The following is a 9,458-nucleotide window of genomic DNA, read 5'->3' as shown; positions in this document are numbered from 1 at the left end:
AAGCTACACCCTTGGGGAGAAGTGGCTGGAGAAAAGGCAGACTCCCCCAGAAACCTGACAAACAGAAACAAATATCCAGATCCACTCGGATGTTCTTTCAAGTTTTCTCAGCTCTTCACAAATACCCATTCCCCTTTGATCAGTCTCTTCTGAAGACTTGGGGGAAAGATGGAACTGGCTTCCTGCTGCTCTGGCCCATTTTATCTCATTAGACCCTCTGCTCCTCAGGAGAAGGCCACTTGGCCAGGGGAACCCATATCTCCCTCCAGGAATGTGTTCCCTACAGTACTGCTGTCACGGAAGACTGATGGCCTCCCTGGAGTGTGAAGATAAACAGGTTTCTCCTGTCTACAGAGCTTGTTCCCAGTGCCACCCATCCACTTCCACTCGTGCTCTGCAAGGACCCTCCCTGCATTAAAAGTACCCCCCCCCATGCGATATTGCTGCGCAAGGACTCTTTCCAGGCTGTCACATAATTGCCGTGAATACAGTACAGGCTAAGAGGATGCACCACCAAGACAAGACAAGCTGGTTCAACAATGGATGAGCTAACAGAGCGAAAGAAGCCCTAGATCATTCTCTGAGGTTACAATGGCCACAGATGTCAGGATCTGCCACCACATCTGCATACACACACACAGAAACACATAGACGCACAGCCAGACAGACACACAGACCCAAGCATACGCACGCATGCACACACTCACACACACCCATCTTGCCAAAGTCTCCTCTTCATGTCTGACTTCCAGCCTCTTGCATCCAGCATTCCATGCTCTCCCTCACTCGTAGGGTATCACCTTCTGGATTTATTTGCTCCTGTGATGCAGTGGGGGGGGGGGGCGTGGGTGTGGGGAGACACTGATGGTCTGGAAAGGCTCAAAAGATCACAGCTGTACTGTCACAGCGGCTCGGTGCAGACACAGTTGTGGGAGGTCGTGTGGGAGCCAGGCTCCTGATGGAAAAATCTCTCTCTCTTTTTTCCAGCGCAGAATTGATGTTGTTTTAGGGCAAAGACCATTTCGTATTAGTTCGAAGTGAAGCCTGGCTTTGGTTTTGCAAAATAAAGGTCCTCTGAATAAACCTAAGAAGAAGACAGCAGCCACACAGACAGACCTTGCCTGGAGGGGCAGCAGATACAGACAGAGCAGAGCCTCCAGGCCACGTAGGAATTTTAAACTGATAACCTCAAAATAGCCAATTGGGTTGCTAATCCCCCCTGGCGGCAGGTGACAAAGGCTTCTTGATGCCTTGCAGACTGGGCTTCGCTGCCAGGGCTCCTAATGGTCTGCAGTACACTCCCTGGTGTCCCCGAGGCAGTAGACTGCTCTAGGAAAAACCTCTTAGGCTCTTCAGGTTCCCTTCTGGTGTCAACAACCCTGGGGACAATGAAGGGGGTGGGGGTGGGGCTAAGGAGGGACTGGAAAGACTTCCTCTCTAGCACTGGAAAGTGCTCTGTAGGGAAGAGGGAGGATAACAGGGGAAAGGGCAGCTTCTGACTCCATCCTTGGCTTCAGAGCACCTTAGGTGACCTTAAAGAAGGGAAAGAAAGGGCTGGAGAGATGGCTCAGCGGTTAAGAGCACTGACTGCTCTTCCGAAGGTCCTGAGTTCAAATCCCAGCAACCACATGGTGGCTCACAACCATCCATAACAAGATCTGGTGCCCTCTTCTGGAGTGTCTGAAGACAGCTACAGTGTACTCTCATAAAATAAATAAATAAATAAATCTATCTTTAAAAAAAAAAAAAAAAAAAAAAAAAAGAAGGGAAAGAAAGGTTGGTTCTCCCAGCTCACAAGAGCTCTGGGGGCCTGGCATCCTCTTCGTAGGGTCCTCTAGAAAGGGACCGAGTTCCAAGTGAGGCCCATCAAGGAGGAGAGATGTGGACTTTACCCCCCAGCAAAGGCTGGAGGGAGTGAAAGCGGACAGACCCACACCCACTTCTGCATTCCTTCCTGCTCTCCCTCCGGCTCTCTGACTCCGGTGGGCCTCCTTCCCGGCTTCAGCTGGAATTCCTAAAGCAATTCCGTAGAGCCCCTCCCTGCCCTCCTGTTTTCTCCGTGGATTCCTGACTCGCTCAGCTCAGCCAGAGTGCTCCGGTCTGTGTCCTTAGGGCTCCGGAGGTGCAGGTGATGGGATAAACTGATTGGCACACAGCAGGGATACTGTGGCTGCTGAATGGACTATTATGATAAGTAAGTATTGCAACTCCAGAGCATTCTGCAATATTCTAGAATGCCTTCAGCCTCTTCAGTAAACATTATGGGAGATACTAAGAGGTCTTTTTTGACAGGGTTTCTCTGTATAGCCCTGGCTGTCCTGGAGCTCACTTTGTAGACCAGGCTGGCCTCGAACTCAGAAATCCGCCTGCCTCTGCCTCCCGAGTGCTGGGACTAAAGGCGTGCGTCACCACGCCCGGCCTAAGAGGTCTTTTTAAAAAGACCCGTTTGCTGGGCAGTGGATTCTCCTGTCTCTGCCTCTATACTGGGCTTATAGCTCCTTTCTGCTGGATTTGGCTTTATTCGGTTTCTGGGGATTTGAACTCAGGTCCTCACACTTGCAGTGGGAAGTACTTTACCCACTGAGCCTCCACACAAGGAGGTCTTATGGTACCTGCTCTAGTAGAGGACTGGAGAATGAAAGCAATGTTTGGAATCTGGCTGCATACCAGGACCCACCTAAGCACCTTTACTCCTCATTTGGGTCTTTGGGTTTGAAACAGAGTCTCCTGTAAGCCCGCGGGGGGGGGGGAGGAGGGGGTGCGGGGGGCGGGTGTCAAACTCACCAGGTAGCTGAGACTCGATTCTCCTGCTTCTGCTTCCCCAGTGCTGGGTGACAGTCCCCCATCAGCATGCCCAGGATTTGTTTGTTTTTAAGATTTAAAATTTTCTGTATGTGGCTACACACATGTGTGAATGGGTACCCATGGGACCCAGCAGATGGCAGCAACCCCTCTAAAGCCTGAGTTACATGTGGTTGGGAGTTACCTGAAATGGGTGCTGAGAACCGAACTCAGAGCCTCTTCAAGTACAGTGCTGTGTGCCATCTCTCCAGCCTCATCATGTCCAAGGCTAGCAGAACTGACAGCAGAGCTTATGGCACGTTAGGCAAGCATTCTACCAACTGAGTTATATTCCTAGCCTCTCAATGACATTCTTGATATGGGGAATTCTTTTTATTTTTTTATTCCTGGCTGTTCAGGAACTCTGTAGACCAGGCTGGCCTCAAACTCAGAGTCACGTCCTTCTGCCTTCTGAGTGCTGGGATTAAAGATGTGTGCCACCATAGCCTGGCTGATATGGGGCATTTTTTTAAAAAGAATTATTTATTTTATGTATATGATTACACTGTAGCTATCTTCAGACACACCAGAAGAGGGCATCAGATCCTTTTACAGATGGGTGTGAGCCACCAGGTGGTTGTTGGGAATTGAACTCAGGACCTCTGGAAGTGCTCTTAACCACTGAGCCATCTCTCCAGTCCACTAACGGGTGTTCTTAACATGGTTACATTAATGCACTGAATCACAAGTATGGGCTGCATTGTAATTAAGGTGAATTTTTAAAGGTATGCTTATATTGACAGCCTCAAACTGTACTGACTGCTTTTGTGTTTCAACTTGACACAAGCTGGAGTTATCACAGGGAAAGGAGCTTCCCTTGAGGAAATGCCTCCATGAGATCCAGCTGAAAGGCATTTTCTCAATTAGTGATCAAGAGGGGTGGGGGCATTGTGTGTGGTGCCATCTCTGAGCTGGTAGTCCTGGGTTCTATAAGAAAGCAAATCCAGCAAGCCAGGGGAAGCAGTCCAATAAGCAGCACCCCTCCATGTCCTCTGCATCAGCTCCTGACTCCAGGTTCCTGCCTTGTGTGAGTTCCGGTCCTGCCTTCCTTTGGTGATGAACAGCAATGTGGAAAGTGTAAGCTGAATAAACCCTTTCCTTCCCAACTTGCTTCTTGGTCATGATGTTTTGTGCAGGACTAGAAACTCTGACTTTGACACTAACTTACATGTTATGATGATTTGGCTTAAAATAATTTTGTGTGTGTGTGTGTGTGTGTGTGTGTATATACACGAGGTGAGTATAAAGGCATGTGAATTTTAGGAAACTGGTTCTTTCCCTCCCTCCACTGCAGATTCTGGGGACTGACCTTGGGTTGTCAGACTTGAGCATCAAGTACTTTTACCACTGAGACACCTCACAGGCTCACTCACTCGCTCTCTCCCTCTCTCTCTCTCTCTTAACTTCTTGATGATGTGAAAGGATATGTATTCAATGTAAATTCCAGATTCGTGAATTTTGATCCTTCCCAAGAGCTATCCTGTGCATACTCTCTTGCCTGGCTAAGAGCTGCCTATGAGCTGTGTTCCCATCAGCCATGAACTGTTGAGGGGAAACAATGGCTGCCACAAAGCCTGCTGAGCTGTGACACTGGTAGGCATCTCAAGTGCACTCTTGGTTTATGGGCAATGTGTTCTGCTTAGGATGAGTTCAACGGGTTGCCATCTAAGCCTCGGTCCCAAGCATCAGTGTAATGGAGGATGGCCTGTGTCTTTGTCCATTTGTCTTACTATAATGAAGCACTAAGACCAAGTGATTTGCAGACATTTATTTTCTCATGGCTCTGCATTCCGGGAACTGCAAGACTGACATCTTAGTTAAGTGAGTTCCAGGACTATATATATATATATATATATATATATACACCCTGTCTCCAAAACAAACAAACAAACAAACAAACAAAAAGACAAAACAAAACAAAAGGGTCAGACAAAGATTTGAGGGGGCCTAGCTTGGAGCACACGACTCAGATATGTTTGAGATAAAATATCACACCATGTTGCTGTTGGAATTGATGGGAAATTTGCCACAGACAAGCCTGGAACAGACTCCAAACATACAGGACTACAAATGTGTGTACAAAAGTCTTGGCTATTTTTCCGCAGGAAACGGAGTGAGTGGAATGGTACCACAGCACAGAGGGAGCCAACAGCATCAGACTTGTCCTTGACAGGCATGCCTGGCTTCAGATCTGCCATGAAGAGCCAGGACGTGGCAGGATCCAGGATGCTCTGGTCTCATCCTTAGCCCAGCTTTGAACACACTGCTTGGACAGGCTTCTCCTGCCTAAGATTTGACAACTGTTCAGGTAACATTCTGGTGGTATTTTCTGTAACAAAGCAATACATGGTATTTTGACGTTTAGAAAAATATCAGAAAGTAGGCCCTGGGAGATGGCTCAATGGATAAAGTGCTTGATGGACAATCATGAGGACCCAAGTTCAGATCCCCTCCCACATAAAAAGTCAGGCACTGGGGTTCACCCCTGTATTCCCAGTGCTGGTAAGAGGGAAATGAGAGGATCCACAGGACGTGCTGGCCAGCTAGTGTAGGCAATCAGTGATCTGGAAGTTCACTGATATACTCTGCCTTGAGAAATACAGTAGGGAGCTAGAGAGACAGCCCAGTGGTTTAGAGCACCAGTGGCTTTCGCAGAAGACCTGAATTGGGTCCCCAGAACCCACACAGCAGCTGACAACAGTCTGTAACTCCAGTCCCAGGAAATCTGATGTCCTCTTCTGGCTCTGAGAGCACTTCACACTGTGATACACAGACATACAAGCAGGCAAACATTCATGTACACAAAAAGCACAATAATAATTAATAATAAAATGAAAAATGGAGATACCCAACATTGACCTTTGCCCTTCATCTCTCTCTCTCTCTCTCTCTCTCTCTCTCTCTCAATGTATTAATTTACTTTCTGTAATGAAGTTGCTGTGATTAAAAAAAAAAAACAAAAAACTAAGAACAACTCGAGGAGGAAAGGAATGATTTCATCTCACTACTCCCAGGTCATCATCGGACATTGAGGAAAATCAGGGCATGAACTGAAGCACAGGGCATGGAGATCACTGCTCACTGTTTTGTCCTCCATGGCTGGCTCAGCTTGCTCTCTTACACAACCCAAGATCACCTACCCAGGGATGATACCACTCACAGTAGGCTGGGCTCTCATGTGTCAATCATTAACTGAGAAAACCCCCAATACAGGGTTTCTCTGTGTAGCCCTGGCTGTCCTGGAACTCACTTAGTAGACCAGGCTGGCCTCGAACTCAGAAATCTGCCTGCCTCTGCCCCTCAAGTGCTGGGACTAAAGGTGTGCGCCACCATGCCCGTTTTTTTTTTTTTTTTTTTTTTTTCTTTTTTTTTTCCTACTTGCTTCTTGATGCCATCTCTCATTGCTGCGACCTCAGAATTTGCCCTTTGCCCCTGGCAGTGCTAGAATACTTAGCGGCTATTCAACAAATATTATTTTCCTAGGCATTTGCTCTTTGTATGTTGCACATGGTGGTTTTATTTCTGAGAGTTGTTTTTCTTCTATTTTTGAATGACTGATTTTTGAATTACTATTTCATTGTAATAGCACGTGTGTGTCTGGCTGTCCCCGGAAGACTGTAAGCAAGGTGTCTGTAGTCAGGGTTATACACTGTTCTAACCTGCCTACAGTACCCAGGCTAGCACACTGTAGGGCTTTTCTAAGTATACTGGGAATGAGAGAGCCTGTCCTAAAACTTCCATTGGCAGATTCTCTATGGTTACCCAGGTCATCCCATCTTCCATCCTGAGTTCTTACAGCTGGTCCACTATGTGGCCCTGTGCTAGAGGCTGGGGAGGACAGGAGGATGACCAAAGTCTGGCTCTTGCCCTCAGAGAGTGTGTGTATATACGGTCAGTAACACATGCAGGTATAAATAACCCTAACTTAAAATTGTATTTAAAAGTCAGGGACAAGACTGAGCAAACACATCAGAGGCAGGAGGATTGCTTCCAGCTGCTGAGACCAGGCAGGCCTCCAGGACACGCACTGTCTTCTGCCATTCACCCCCATCGATGAAGAACGACCTCCCAAGACTTCAAAGGACTCTGGAACTAAGCTGATAACAGAGCAACTGGAGAGCCCCTCCCCAGCTATGTTCCTTGGAGTACTTCAGCATTGACTGTGTGTAGGAATTAGGATCTCTGTTGTGCCCCCTCCTCAGGGTGTGTGTGTGCACTTGCACACACACAGATACACAACTACTATTGTGCATATGTGGAGGTCAGAGGACAACATGGTATCAAAACTGGCTTTCCAGCTGTCTCTCTTGTTTGTTCTTTTCGGCTATGTACCCAAGGCTAGTCAGCCTGCAAGAGCCAGCCATTCTTCCCTCTTTGCCTCCCGTCCTAGCAGATGGTGCTCAGATTACAGCCACTGATGCTACTGTGTCCAACCTTTACCTAGGTTCAGGGGATCTAAACTCAGGTTGTAAAGCCTGACACTGTATTATTTATGGTTGAATACAATTCCATTGTGTCTATGTATCACACTTCCACTGTCTGGTTGATGGATACTGCAACACGGTGCAGCAACCAGCTCGGGTGTTTCTGTGATGTTCTCAGCTTCGCCTGGGTGCTCTCCCAGGGCAGTTCTAGTTTCAGAGGACCTCTTCCAGAGGACCTGAGTTCAATTCTCAGCAACCACATGGTGGCTCATGACCATCTGTAATGGCTTTCAGGAGTACATGCAGATAAAGCGCTCATATAAATAAATTAAAAACTAAAAAAAAAAAAAAAGCATTTGGTAGTTTGGGTTTTTTTTTTTTTTTTTTAATTTATTTGTTTTATGTGAGTCCACTGTCCCTGTCTTCACACACCAGAAGAGGGCATTGGATCCCATTACAGATGGTTGTGAGCCACCACGTGGTTGCTGGGAATTAAACTCAGGACCTCTTGAAGAACAGTTCATGCTTTTAAGGCTGAGCCCTCTCTCCAGCCCTGTTTTGTTTTTCAAGACAGGGTTTCTGGGGCTGTCTAGATAGGTCAGTGGTTAAGAGCGCTGACTGCTCTTCCAAAGGTCCCGAGTTCAAATCCCAGCAACCACATTGTGGCTCACAAATATTCCTTAACATCCCTAACAAAATCTGATGCCCTCTTCTGGAGTGTCTGAAGACAACTACAGTGTACTTACATATAATAAATAAATAAATCTTTAAAAAATTTTTTTAAAAATAATTTTAAAAAAAGACAGGGTTTCTTTGTGTAACAGAGCCCTTACTATCCTAGACTTGCCTTGTAGAGCAGGCTGGTCTCAAACTCACAGAGATCTGCCTGAGTGTCACAATGCCCAGATTTGTCAGGGTTTTGTTGTTTTTGTGATTGTTTTGTGTTGGGCATCAGTTACTTTGGAACTGAAGTTACAGGCATCTCCCAACTGCCTGGTGGTGAGTGCTGGGGTCACAATTGAGCAGCAGGCACTCACTCTCACTGTGATTTTGGTTTTATTCTGTCCCCTAGGCTGATCTGAGCTTCCAGGGATCCTCTCATTCTAGAGTGTCAGGATTACAGGTGTGAGCCACCATGCCTGACACAACACCCTTTTAATTTGCATCTCTCTGATGGCTAAGGATGGCTTTGTTTTGTTTCTCCAAATTTTGACCTGGCATAGCTCTTTTTCCAATCTATTTAGCTCATTTGCCTACTTACTGATTGGATTTTGTTGTTTCATTTTAGGAGGGTTTTTTGTTTTTGTTTTTGGTCTTTGTTTTTTTTTTTTTTTTTTTTTTTGCTTTTTAACAAGGTCTTTCTCTATAGCCCTGGCTGGTATGGAACTCACTAAATAGACCAGGCTCAAACTCAAGAGACCTGCCTGCCTCTACCTCTTGTGTTTAAAGCTGTAGAAATTAGTCTGTTAATCTATCAGATGTGTGGTTGGCAATGGTTTGTTCCCCTTTCGTAGGCTCTCTTCACTCTTTGTTCTTTCCATTCCTACACAGAAACTTCAACTTCCTGAAGTCCCATTTGTCCATTCTGGGAATTATTTTTTGCACTTATCTCCTTTTCAAAAAGTTCTTGTGTCTGCCTATACCCTAAAGTGTCTTCCTCTAACAACTTTAGAGTTCAGGTCTTATAGTAAGGTATTTGGTCCATCCTGAGTTAATTTCTTTTAGTAGGATTTGTTTGTTTTGAAACAGGGCCTTCCTATGTAGCTCTGTCTGTCCTGGAACCCACTATGTAGACAAGGCTGGCCTTGAACTCACAGAGATCTTCCTGTCTCTGCCTTCTGAGTACTGAGATTAAAGGTGTGAGCCACTATGCCCTGCACACAAGAGTCATTTTTTATTTTCTATAGGTAAGTGTTTTCCTGCTGGTTCTCTAGCCTTGGGTATGCAGAGGTTGGTTCAAGTGATCGATCCACGACTGAGCACTTGAGGTTTGCTCCCTTGATTCTTAGTTTCTTCATGGATACTTCAGATGATCATACGATTTTTCTCTTTCTTTTTTTTTCTTTTTTTTTTTTTTTTGCTGGTTTTTCGAGACAGGGTTTCTCTGTGTAGCCCTGGCTGTCCTGGAACTCACTCTGTAGACCAGGCTGGCCTCGAACTCAGAAATCCAACTGCCTCTGCCTCCTAAGTGCT

The 9,458-nt window shown here is 46.3% G+C and overlaps 1 long non-coding RNA gene across 1 annotated transcript; it reads left to right on the top strand.

Annotated features, from left to right (window-relative positions):
* Positions 1–1,768: 1,768 nt before the first annotated feature.
* Gm27204 (predicted gene 27204) lies at positions 1,769–8,044 on the top strand. The gene is made up of 3 exons (NR_166646.1): positions 1,769–2,194; positions 4,947–5,149; positions 6,786–8,044. It is a non-coding gene; the product is annotated as a predicted gene 27204 (long non-coding RNA).
* The last annotated feature ends 1,414 nt before the right edge of the window (positions 8,045–9,458 follow it).

The sequence above is a fragment of the Mus musculus genome, chromosome 9 (assembly GCF_000001635.26).
Source record: "Mus musculus strain C57BL/6J chromosome 9, GRCm38.p6 C57BL/6J".
Classification (NCBI taxonomy): Eukaryota; Metazoa; Chordata; class Mammalia; order Rodentia; family Muridae; genus Mus; species Mus musculus.
This window is presented reverse-complemented; position numbering and strand designations above follow the sequence as displayed.